We start from the raw sequence: 12,493 nt of genomic DNA on the forward strand, positions 1-12,493 counted from the left end.
AGCCATTAATAAAAAAACAAAATTCTTGTATAAAACTGCATGGTCATAGTACAAATTAAAGAAAAAAGCCTTCAAGAAACTCTTACAAATGTTATTTTATAGCTAAACTTATTTTGTAAAAAATGAAAATTTTAAATAACTAAGTTGTGTTTGTGTCAAACTATTCATGTCTGCCTATTTGCTCAGTGTATATCTTCATACATCAGGATAATAATATCAAATTAACAATTCTTAAAAGAACTCTTTTCAAATTGTTAAAATTAAATATGCAGCTACATATGTGATAATATTCCTAGAGCCCAAATTAGGCTGAAACAATTTATTTAGCTTGGGTGTTATCTCTTTGGTTTATAAAGTACCAAGTTAATAATTAGCATTATATGTATTAAATCATTAAAATGATGAAAATCCTAAGTTCATATCTAATGAAATTAAGTTAAAGAAATGCAGGGCTGCCCTCTCTTAAATGCATAAAGTAAATTCCATTGGTTGCTAATTGCAATCTAAGGTAAATTAGCCAGTCTGTGTGGGCAATTATAAAGAGTTTGTAAAAGCATCTTCCAAACTAAAGCATTTAAATGGATCTAGTTCTAAGAAGCCATTATTAGCTGGAAACCTAAATTTATATTAATGGCAAAAAGTAACTTCATAGCAATAAAACCTGTCTGAAAATCACCTCAATGTGCATATTCAAGTGGTGGTAATGAAAAGTTACTTTGATTCCATTGGGAATCTTCAGTTTTCATTTTAAAAATAGAAAAAAAAAATGGTTTTTCCTCTACTGCTAAAGTAAAATGCCTGCTAACTAACATCTTTATGGTAAAAGTGTAGAAGTAAAAAGCAGCATTGTCAAACTCTCTTGAGCATTCAAAACAGACCTTGAATACACTACAGGTTGCCTCTCCAAAAAAGTTATTGACTAGGTTGGTCACTGACCCCTAAAACAATAAAGGGTATCTACTACATCTCTGGTGCTCCCGAAGTCTATGGAAATTATGTTGCTGTTTCAAACTCCTGCAGCAGCCAAAGGTGGCTCAATAGAGCCAAATGTACAATGGGTATCACCTCCAGACTGGCACTATTTCAAAGTGCCAAAGAGCGCTATGCACCAGGTTGGTGGAATACTGGAAACTACTTTCCTAGCCTCTCTCTAGAATCAATGGTACTGCAGCTTACTCACTGTGTAAAGGACATACCAAGTGGAGCCATGATCACCAGAGTACTGTGAGTAGAACTTAAACACAATTGGCATTATAGCCTGCTCCCATGGAGAGATAACATGTATGGTATTGCAAAAAACTTAGAACAATTAATTACAGCTCAAAGAAAAACTTACGATTAAATACTGTACCGGATGATTATGGTGCTATTTCTATTAGATCATATACAAAAGGACATTGAACATGTTAAAAGTCCTGATAAACTTCATATTCTGAGTAGTTAATGAACATGTCTATAAGATAAAGAAATGTCCATCTTGCTTGAGACCAGGGGCCACCAGTGACTTACAAGTAGCTGGTTAATTAAATACCAGGCTCAATTACTAGAGACCCCAGAGGCACAGATCAGGGTATGCCAAACTCCCAATCCAGGCACCCTACTATCAGTAGAGGGCCCAAAGTCAAATCCTGAGGGGCCCCTTCTCCACTCCTGCCTTCAGACTCTTAACCAAAACTACTCAAGTAGGCCAAATTTAAAAGATGAGCCTCTCGTGAACCCAGACATTGAATGGTTCACAGATAGAAACAGTTTTATTAAAGAAGGAATTAAAAGGACAGGCTGTGCAGTGGTTTCTCATTTTGAAACCAGAGAGGCCAAAGCTCTTCCCCCTGGGACTTCAGTCCAGAAGGCAGAGCTGATTGCTCCTACCTGAAGTTTAGAGCTAACAGCTGGGAGATGGGCTAAGATTTATACAAACTCTACGCTTTCCTTGTCCTTCACGCTCACTCTGCTATATAGTAAATGAGGCTTGCTTACTAACAGTAGGTCACCAATTAAGCACAAGCAAGAAATCCTAAACTTACTAAACTGCTTCAGGAAATAGCAGTTATGCATTGTCCACGGCATCAGAAAACAGACACTGCTGGAGCAAAAGAAAATGCTCACGCTGATGCAGCTTCCAAAACAGCAGCACAAACCCAGGTTTCCCTCCTAGCCCTTATTCCAACACCTGTACCAGTACTTAAAGGTCCACAGTGTACCCAGGATGAACCAACCAGGGCAGCTAGCCTGGGGCTCACCCTGGAGGCTGATGGGTGGCTTGTTAAGGATTCTCAAGTCTACCTGCCAGGAGCAATGCAGTGGAAAGCCCTTCACAGACTCCACCAAGCCTCTCATCTTGGGAAGGATGCCCTATCCAGCTCAGCCAAACAGGCTTTCTGGAAAACAAAGCCTGGTGAAAACAGTCAAAAAAAATTATTGGGAGTTGCTCAGTTAGAGCCAAAATGTAAGGAACTTTACTTTGTAGTTCTGATCACTCCCACAGCTATTAAAGTCAAAAGAATTTCCAGCTTGGTGCACTAATCCTGGGTAAAGCCAGCTGCCTAAGAAAGTGCCAGTTCACCAGAAGCACCTGACGAGACACGCGAGTGCAGTCATCGGATGGCCTGAAATACTGCTTCAAGAAACAAAGCTAAGTAGTGTCTATGTCAAAGTCAGCTGCTCACTCTAGCTCTAGCCCAAATGCCTATTAGTAGGGGGAAAAAAAACAAACTTCCCTTTAAGAAACTTTATCTGTTATCGTCTCCTTTAACTTAACTAAAAAGACAATGCCTCTCTCCTACCATAGGAACTAGGATTGACTATTTATACCTAACCCATCATCTATTGCAATTTCTTCTAGAATTAACCAACAGCATAAAATAACTGAAGAAAAATACTGTTTCCCACCAACTTTGGGAAAATGCAGCCTTCGCAGGCACCTGGCCTTTTCTACCTCTGCGGTCCTGTGCCCTCTTAGTGGGGCCCTACATTCTCAAAACTCTAATTAAATTTATTTCTTCCAAATCAACATCTTGTTCACCATATGGGGACCTCACCCAGCTTCATACAGGATGCCAGACCCGTCTCCCTCCAAGTGAGATAGAACAGCAGGGTTTTACACCTTGCCAGGTAGGGCCTACAGCCCCTAACCAGCAAAAAGTAGCTACAGAAAAAAGATCATCTCCCTTCCACACCCCTTTAAGATTAAAGGTGTACATTCTCCGAGCGGGGGAATGAAGCAGGCTAGTGAGATAGGGAATCAATAGATGGATCTGGAACCTGGCAAGTAGTGCACATGGACATCAGCAACCTCGAGATGGCTGCTGAAGACAAAGGCCCTCCCCAAGATTCTGCCACCCAGAAGAAGACTTCCTCCCAAAGCCAGGAGAAGCCCGGGGTCATCCCCAAGGACTTGATCATTGGGCCCTCCTGGGAGATTGATGGGCGAAATGAGCAATCAAAGTGGTGAACAGCTGGAACTCCTCCCCTGCCGTTAGCAAAGAGGTGGAATATTAGCAGTTTAAAATGCGTTGCCAGGGCCAAGTTTTCTCTCCTGCTCTCTTGCCCCTGGACCCGGGCTCCAGCTGCTTCTCCCCGCTTAGATCACCATGCAAATAAAACCTGGACATTTATAACCTATAATGGGGAATTGTAGCCTGTAAATCAGCCTGTTTTATCACTTCTCAACCCCTTCCTCTCTACCTGGGACCCCTGATCCCCCATTTCTCTTCCCTCCCTACCTGAATAAATTACTGGCCTAACTCATCCAACGTGCTCTTGAAATTCATTTCTCCAGCCTTGTCGAAGAACCTAAACGAAATCCAGTAACAATAATGACTCTCTTTCTCAGACATTTTTTTCCTGGCAATTTTTAGGCTGTTCGGTGCCCAGTGCACAGTTGCCACAGAGACTCAGGAGGTGGGTGAGAGGCAGAGAAAGCCAGCCAGATGGCTGGGAGAACAGCGCCATCATCCACTGCCGTCCCACGGTGCCGTCTTCTGCCCGCAGCTCCCCCATCGGCGCGCTGGGGAGTTGGGGGCCGGGGGTCCCGCTGCCAGGTCCCTTCTGCTTTTGAATTCTCTAGATGGTCCTGGTCCAGCCCCAAAGGCCAGGGGCAGGAGTGTTGTAGAATTTGAGAGAGGTTCAATTATTTGCGTATAGAGAGGCCTGGACTCAGGAATGATTTTGAGAAGGAAAAATGGTTTATTGACGGCCGGCCGGACTCGGGAGCTTTCTGTTTGAATCCCGAGCCCGAGCCCGGAACAAGATTTTTGAATCCCTTTTATACAGAAAGGAAAAGCCAAATGGTCCCTTTGTTTCAGTTCTCAATAGGCTTCAATTAGCATATATATCTTCCACATCTTAGGTAAGCTTTTAGCATGGACTTCAGACATTCTAGGTAAGCTTTTAGCATATTTAGTTTGCATTTCCCCTAAATACTTAAACTTTATAGACCTTGCATTGTTAAACTGTTTCCTGGGACTGGAGTCCTTGCCATTGTTACCAAGAGCAGGACTGCAGCCTCTTACAGTCACACCCACAAGTCAGAGAGCTTAGGTCATCTCTGAAGAGACAAAGAGCCTCCCACCCATAGCCCACATCAGGAGGGCTCCGGGACTCAGCAAGTCCGGGTCCAGGGACAGCAGGGCAGCCAGGGGCCGAGCTGGAGAGAGACTCGTCCCTCCTGCCTGAGGCGGCCTCAGAGCCCTGGGCGGCACTCCAGGAGCCTGGCCGCGGCCCAGCTGTCAGACCAGATCGTCCAGGGCCCCAGGCTCCAGAACAAGCAGCCTCCAGAGCCTCAGGGTACCTGCCTCTTTGGCGTTAGGTCTGTAGGGACCCTTCCTCCCCACCCAAGTGTCTGAGAAGGGGGTGTGTCTCCACCCTCCATTTTGAGGGGGAAATGGTGGGGCCAGAGGCAGACATGAACAGAAATGCCCAGCGGAGTGGCCCAAATAGCAGCCAGGTGGGGCGGGGCCCAGGGCAGCCCCAAGTGCTCCCTGACTCGGGGTGGGGCCTGCAGGCCCGGCCCTGGCAGCTGCCTCTGCCACCCCACCCTGGGCGAGCACCCTCCCCTGCTGGATCCTGGGAGACCCCTCCCTGCCGTCTCCCTCTGCCTCTAAGGGGTGCTGGACACAGGCGCCACTCCTCCTCCAGGCTGGCCTCCACCCAGCGCCTGAGGGCCCCTTTGAAAACACTAACTGGTTCTCAGCAGAACGCAGCTTTTGAACAAATGAATTCTGATTTCAGAGAGAAGGAGAGGGAGGCTGAGTGGGGTGGGAGTTAGCAGGGGGAGGTGAAACCCAAGTCCTCAGCTCTGAGACCTGCCAGGCCTCCCCGCTACCCCAGTGCCTTGGCGCTGCCTGGTGGGAGAGCAAGGCTGGAACCCAGCACCCAGTTAGGAAGCAAGACGAGACCCAGCGCCGAGCCCCGTGGTTGCCAGCCTCCCAGGTAATTAGGTAATTAAAGACAGGCAGGGAGACACCCAGGTCTTATGGTCATAACAGATGGCTCTGGAGTTCAGTGCCTTGCCTGGGGGCCCTACTTTGGAATTTGTGCTCCTGAGTGTGATGGAGCTGGACTCAGATGTGACCTCTCTACACATGCCTCTTCTGTCACTTTTACTGAACCTGTGGTTGGCGCTGGAGTTGGTGTGTGCTCGGGAAACCTGAATTTCTGGACTGTGTGCCAGCTGGGCCCTGAGCCTCAGCAGAGTTTCAACATCTACTCTCCAGTTTATTGGATTTACCCAGGTCAGCTAACAGGGAGGTGCGCATGGCCAACCACCACACCAGGGAGCCGAGAGAGTCCACAGCTGCAGGCAGGAGAATCGCATCAGCAACCGTGTGGGATCTAAGCCCCCTCTCAAGTTAGAGGCAGAGTGGACATCGCCATCCCAGGGACCTCAGGTTGGAGGAATAAAACATGGATTAGAGTGGACTTACTGCTATTCTACTTTAGAACTACTGTGACTAGCAATGGAAGAAATTGTATCATTGATGTGGAGACAGTGGCCACAGGAGTTGCGAGGGCAGGGAGCGGGAAGAAGAGGTGTGATATGGGGGCATTTTCGGGACTTGGAGTTGTCCTGAATGATATTGCAGGGACAGATGCGGGACATTATATATCCTGCCATAACCCACTGAATGGACTGGGAGAGAGTGTAAACTATCATCCATGCGGTGCAGCAGTGCCTCCACGATGGATTCATCAAATGCAATGAATGTGCCCACACTGATGAGAGAGTTTGGTGATGTGGGAGGAGTGTGGGGGTGGGGAGCAGGGGTATATGGGATCCTCATATGTTTCCATGTAACATTTTGTGTGATCTACGTACCGTTAAATAAATAAATAAAAGCTATTAAAATTTTTAACAATTAAAAAAAAAAAAGACACACATTAAAGACAGCCAGAATGTACACCTGAACATCCACTAAGCCAGCAAAGATAAATCCAGAAGGTACACTGGGGCTGATACAAAGTGGGGAGAGAAGAATGAGCACACACCAGAGTTTCAGAGAAGACCGAAAACGGCCGGAGCACACCAGCATTTGCGAATGTGCCTGACCTATTAGCCCAGAGGAAACCAAAATAGAAACGTTCAGAACCGCCCCCAGACAAACACTGGAGACACCAGATGTCCACCGAGAGAGCCTACATAGCTGTGGCTTGTGGGCAAATCCCATCTGTGTCCCCACACCTCCACTCGGCCCAGTCCTCCCTCATCTTCTTCACCTTTACACCTTAGCACAGGCTGTTCCCACTACTTGGAACACCCTTCCCACCTTGGTTCACCTGGCTATCACCCATTCACCCTTCAGTCACAGCTAGAGGGAAGTCACTTCCTCCGTCCCTTATCCCCATGGTGGTGGCAGAGGAGAGGGAACAGCGGGCAAGGTCGTCTTCTGTAATCCCCCAAATGTGCCCCTGCTTCCCCGTCACAGCTCCATCACGCTGACTGCAAATCTCTCGTGCAGGATCTGGTGCTCGCCCTTGACTCAGCACATGGAGGGGGAGCCAGAGCTGCGGTGTTGCCCATCTCCATCGGAACATAGTCACAGTGCCCGGAGCGGTGGTACTGGCCTGGCAGACTCACTGCTATGTTTTCCGAGCCCAGCAGAGTGCCTGGCAAGAAATGAGTCTTAGCAAACAGCCACTGAGTGCAAGAACCTTATGGGGACAGTGGGGGTATATGTGGCAAGTCAGCAGAACCCCCAAAAGTCTGACCAGGGAAGTGGACTTGGCTCAACTGACAGAGCGTCCACCTACCACATAGGAGGTCCAGGGTTCAAACCCAGGGCCTCCTGGCCCATGTGGTGATCAGGCCCACGTGCAGTGCTGATGAACACAAAGAGTGCCATGCCACACCAGGGTGTCCCCCGTGTAGGGGAGCCCCACGCACAAGGAGTGCGCCCTGCAAGGAAAGCCACCCCATGCAAAAAAAGCACAGCCTGCCCAAGAGTGGTGCCACATACACGGAGAGCTGACGCAGCAAGATGATACAGCAAGATGATGCAACAAAAAAGAGACACAGTTTCCCAGTGCTACTGGATAATACAAGCAGACACAGAAGAACATACAGCGAATGGACACAGAGAGCAGACAATGGGGGAGGGGGGAGGAAGGGAAGAGAAATACATGAAAAATAAATATTAAAATAAAAGTCTGATCTTGTCTTTCATAATTACATAAGAACACGGACATGTGCACTGCAATGCTCAGAAGAGAGTAGCAGTTTCATTTTGGGAAAAGTCACTGGGAGTCAAAATCCACCTTTGAGGCAAGAAGACAAGTGTTGTGATTTGAGTCTTCTGTTGATCCCAGAAAATTTTGTTCTTAAGCTAACCCATTCCTGTGTGTGTAAACCTATTTACATGGGATCTTTTGGTTAGATTCGGTTAAGGGATCTTTTGATTAGATCACTTTTGATTAGCTCCTTCAGCTGAGGGCCTTTGATTGAACTGCTTCAGTGAGGTGTGACCCAGCGTGGGTCTTGGCCCTCTTGCTGGAGACTTAGATAAATGGAGGAGATCAAGAGAGAGAGAACTGTAAGTTTGTACCCTGCCACGTGAGACAGGACTCCAAGATGGCCCACAGCCGCAGAAAGACAGAGAAACCCCAACAGGCTGGAGGCTGGAATCAAGGCCGAAGCTGAGAAGATGAGGTGGAGGAGAGATGAGCCGTATGCCTGATCACCCACAGCTGAGCCAGAGATAAAGTGAGCCTGGAGGAGAAGGCAGAGACCGGTGCCATTCTGCCTTGCCACATGGCAGTAGTTCAGGACCTCCAGCAGCTGACCTTTGGTGAGACAGCATCTCTGATGATGCCTTGATTTGGACATTTTCACAACCTCAGAACTATAAGATTTTACCATAATAAATTCCCATTATAAAAGCCAATCTATTTCTGGTATTTTTGCACAGGCAGCCTTCAACAAACTAAAACAACAAGAAAAGAAAAGAAAAAGTATACAGACTGGGAAGAAAGTATCAGAACTCTTTGTTCACAGATGATATGATTGTCTATGTAGAAAATTCCAAAGAATTAGAAAAACAAAACCACTCCTAAAACTGATAAACAATTACAGCAAAATTGCAGAATATAAGGTTAATATACAAAAGTCAATTACTTTCTTATATACTAGTAATAAGCAATTAGAATTTGAAATTAAAACCACACCATTTACATTAGCACCAAAAAAAACTTAGTTATAAATAGTGTTACATGAGGATAACTACAAAACTGATAAAAGAAATGAAAGATCTAAATAAATGGGGAGATAGTCCATATTCATGGATAGGAAAACTTATTATTAAGGTGTCAATTCTTCCCAACTTGATTTACAGATTCAATGCATTCCCAACCAAAACCACAGCCAGTTATTTTGTACATCAACAGACTGATTCTAAAGTTCATGTGTAAAGGCAATGAGCCATAATTGCCTGCACAATACTGAAGACAAAGTCAGAAGGTTAACACTGCCCAACTTCAAGACTTACTATAAAGCCTCAATGATCAGGACAGTGTGGAATTGACAAAATAAACAAAATCCATCTTTGTAGAGGTGATAGTTGCACGATTTTGTGAATACACTAAAAACCCACTGATATATACACATTTGAAGGATGAGTTTTATATGTGAATTATATTTCAATTTTTAAAAATCCATCGTTGTCACGTATGAATGATATACTTCAATAAAAAAATAAAAAAATCCATCTTTGACGAAGCTGAATGGTGTGTCCCAGTACCCTCATGGACTAACTCAGGGAAGGGACCAGGAACGAGAGCTGTTGTCACTGACCTGGGGCCTCGAAGGTTTGAGCAATGTAGGTAGGAGTAGGAAAGAAAGGAGCATTCCAGGTAAAGAACATTGTCTGGAAGATGTTGAACAGGGAGGAGCCTGAAGGCCCCACAAACCAGGGAATTGGGGTAACTGGAGACCCAGATTGCAGGGGCAGGGACAGAGGCTTGGAGATGGGATATGGGGAGACAAAAGACCACACAAAAATCTGGGGGAGCTCAATACGTGCCCCTGCCAAGGCCGATGAGAACAACAGGGAAGTGACATTGCCCCTTGGAAGGCTGGGGAGTCCCCAAAAGCTCCTCTTCCTTGGAGGTGATCCCCTGTTTGGCCCACACTTTTATCCTTTTTCCCTCTCTCCCTTTGTAACAGAACCCCTGGTTTGTTTTTTTTTTGGTTAGACACATGGCAGCCTTGAATAAAGGTTATACTTTCCAGCCTCTCTTGCAGCTAGTAAGACAATATAATTAAGTTCTGGTCCAAGATATGTAAGTAGAAGTGATATATGTCAGCTTCTAGAAAACCTTTTTAAAAGACAAGCAGTTGGCCACCTGTCTACTGCATGGGAGGTACTGGGTTCGGTTCCTGGTGCCTCCTAAAGAAGACGAGAAGACGCAATGAGCTGATGAACAAGGAACAGTGAGCGGACAGACAAGGGAGCCATCTTGGGAGGGGGGGATTATATAAAAGGAGAAAAAGGGATTGGTGTGTCTCGAGGAGTTGGGCACCCACCTACCACATAGGAGGTCCCAGGTTCGGTTCCTGGTGCCTCCTAAAGAAGACAAGCAAGACAGCGAGCTAACGTGATGGGCTGGTGTGGCAAGCTAACACAAGAAGATGATGCAACAAGATGACACAACAAAGGCACACAACAAGGAAACACAATGAGAGCTACGACAAGTGGGGAGTGAAGGTGTCTCAAGCAATTGGATGCCTCCGTCCCACTTGGGTGCCTCAAAAGCACACAACCAAGAAAAGGCTCAGGACCACTGATGCTGAGTAAAACCCTTGGCCTTGGCCAGGTCAGGGACAGGAGTGAGTTTTATTTGGGGTGTGGTGGGAGGAGGCTTCAGGGTTTGTTTGTTTGTTTGTTATGTTTTATTGCTCTTGCTCTTGAGCCCTTGGTCACCAGCAGACCTGCAAGGCCAAGCCCCTGCTCCCGGGCCTCAGGGGCCCTCTGGTCTAGGCCACCATGGTCTGCCCTGCCCTGATCTACAGCCCTGAGACCTGACCTGCCTGCCCTGAAGATGGACGTGCTCTTGCCATGTGCCATTTGATCCCGGGTCCTCCAGGACCCTGGCCACCCCCACCCACCCCAACCCCACCTCCACCCTGGCAAGCTGAGCCACGTGGTCACCCACCAGGTTCACGGAGTCCAAAGCCCTGGCCTCCAACCCCCACCAGGCTGTCCTAAGGGAACCCCCTCCCACCTCGCAGCCTAGCCCAGAGGCCCAGCCAGGGGCAGCACGACCTGAAGGCAACCACTTCCTCTCGGAGCCCAGACGAGTGCCCGGGAGGGGAGGAAACGGGGGTGGCTGGGTGGCAGCGTCGGGGATTGGGCTTTCTCTGGCGATGGGGAGGCCTGTGGGGCAGAGGCAGAAGGAAGATGGCTGGGAGGCGGGCCCTGAAACGGCCCACGGTTGCTGATGCCGACATCAGGCGCCCAGGCGCCCGCTCAGGTGGCTCTCTCTGCGCGGAGCTCTTGGGGGTTCCGGGCCAGGGCCGCACTATCCCCCAGCTGCTGTGGCCACAGCAGAGCTGGGGGACGTTCTAAGCCGCCACGTTCTCCCTCAGACACTGAGGGGGCTGTCTGCCTCGGGGTGACTGAGAGGACTGAGATGGGGTCCTGGGAAGAAAGGGCTTTTCTGCCCCCCTCAGGAAGGACAACTCGGTGACTGGGTGGCTGGCAGGGGACGAGAAGCAGGCAGGTTACAAGGGCATGGGAAGCTGCCCTGCCCCAGCCCAGGGCCCCAGGGGGATGGCAGGAGGTGAGAGAGGGACAAAGGTTGGCGGGCGGGATGGCACGGGCAGGCTGAGCACCTGGGACCCCGAGGGAGGCCAGCTCCGCCCTTCTCCCGAGTGCCCTGACCACCCAGTCGCATGGGCCTCCACCAGGGTGGCACCCCGGGCTCCCTTCTCGTTCCATCACACCTGCCCTACACTGCCCTCCCATACCTCTCCCCCGCCTCCTACCTCGTATCGCTCCAACTCCGTAGCCAATAGCCAAGACCAGCGGCACGTGCCACTGCCCAGCCTAAGACCCTGCCAGCCCGAGGATGAGGCAGCCGCTCACCAGGGCTTACAGGGCCCCGCGGGCCTTCCAGCAGCACCCCCAGGCCGCGGGCTGTTCCTGGCCCCCGCACCCATGTCGAGGCTGTGCCCGCTCCCTGGTGCTGCGTTCCCACCACCTACTCCTCTCTCAAGATGCAGCTCAAGGGTTGTCTCCTCCAAGAGGCCTTTCCTTGACTTTCTACCTGACCGGCTGCGGGCAGGGGAGGCTTGGGCAGGCCATGCCCCACGGACCTGGCACTGACAGGCTCCAAGCCTGACTCTGCCTCTTGGTGGCTGCCTGGGGTTGGCCCGCGGACTCGACTTCTCCAGGCAAGAGGAACCCATGGTTCATGCCTCACAGGGTGTTGAGGGTAGAGCTCCTACACCTGGAGAGCTTAGCCCTGTGCCGGCACAGGGTGACAGCCGCCAATCCCCCCGCCCCCGCCAACTGTATCTAGCTAGGACTTGCCTGGAGCTCACCCGGCCCCTCTCCCTACAACCACTGGGCTCGCCTCACCAGTGAATTCTCTTCCTCTCCCAGGGAGCCCTCCTGGGCTGGACTTGTCCTGCCTCCACGAAGGAGGCCCTCCTGCCAGTCAGATGGTCCCAAGGCGCTGGGACCCCTCCCAAAGAACAGTCTGAAAGGATGGCGGGATGGGCTCAGCCCAAGTGGGGGACCTGAAGTTGAGGTTCTCTCCCTGGGTTTTAGAGGCCCAAATGGGATCAGCACGCACCCTGAGAGCGCCAGGGTGCAGGGTGTGTGCCCAGCCCGTGCTCGCCTCAGGGCCTCTCCCTGTGCGTTCCTTCTGCATGGACTGTTCCTTCCCTTGCTCTTCTCAGTCTCCAGGCTGACGCTTCCTAACGCCTCCTCCAAGAAGCCTTCCCTGACTATCTCTGTATTTAAGTTGGGGTCCCTGAAACTTTCCCCCTCAGCACGGG

This window comes from Dasypus novemcinctus, chromosome 10 (assembly GCF_030445035.2).
Source record: "Dasypus novemcinctus isolate mDasNov1 chromosome 10, mDasNov1.1.hap2, whole genome shotgun sequence".
Lineage (NCBI taxonomy): Eukaryota > Metazoa > Chordata > Mammalia > Cingulata > Dasypodidae > Dasypus > Dasypus novemcinctus.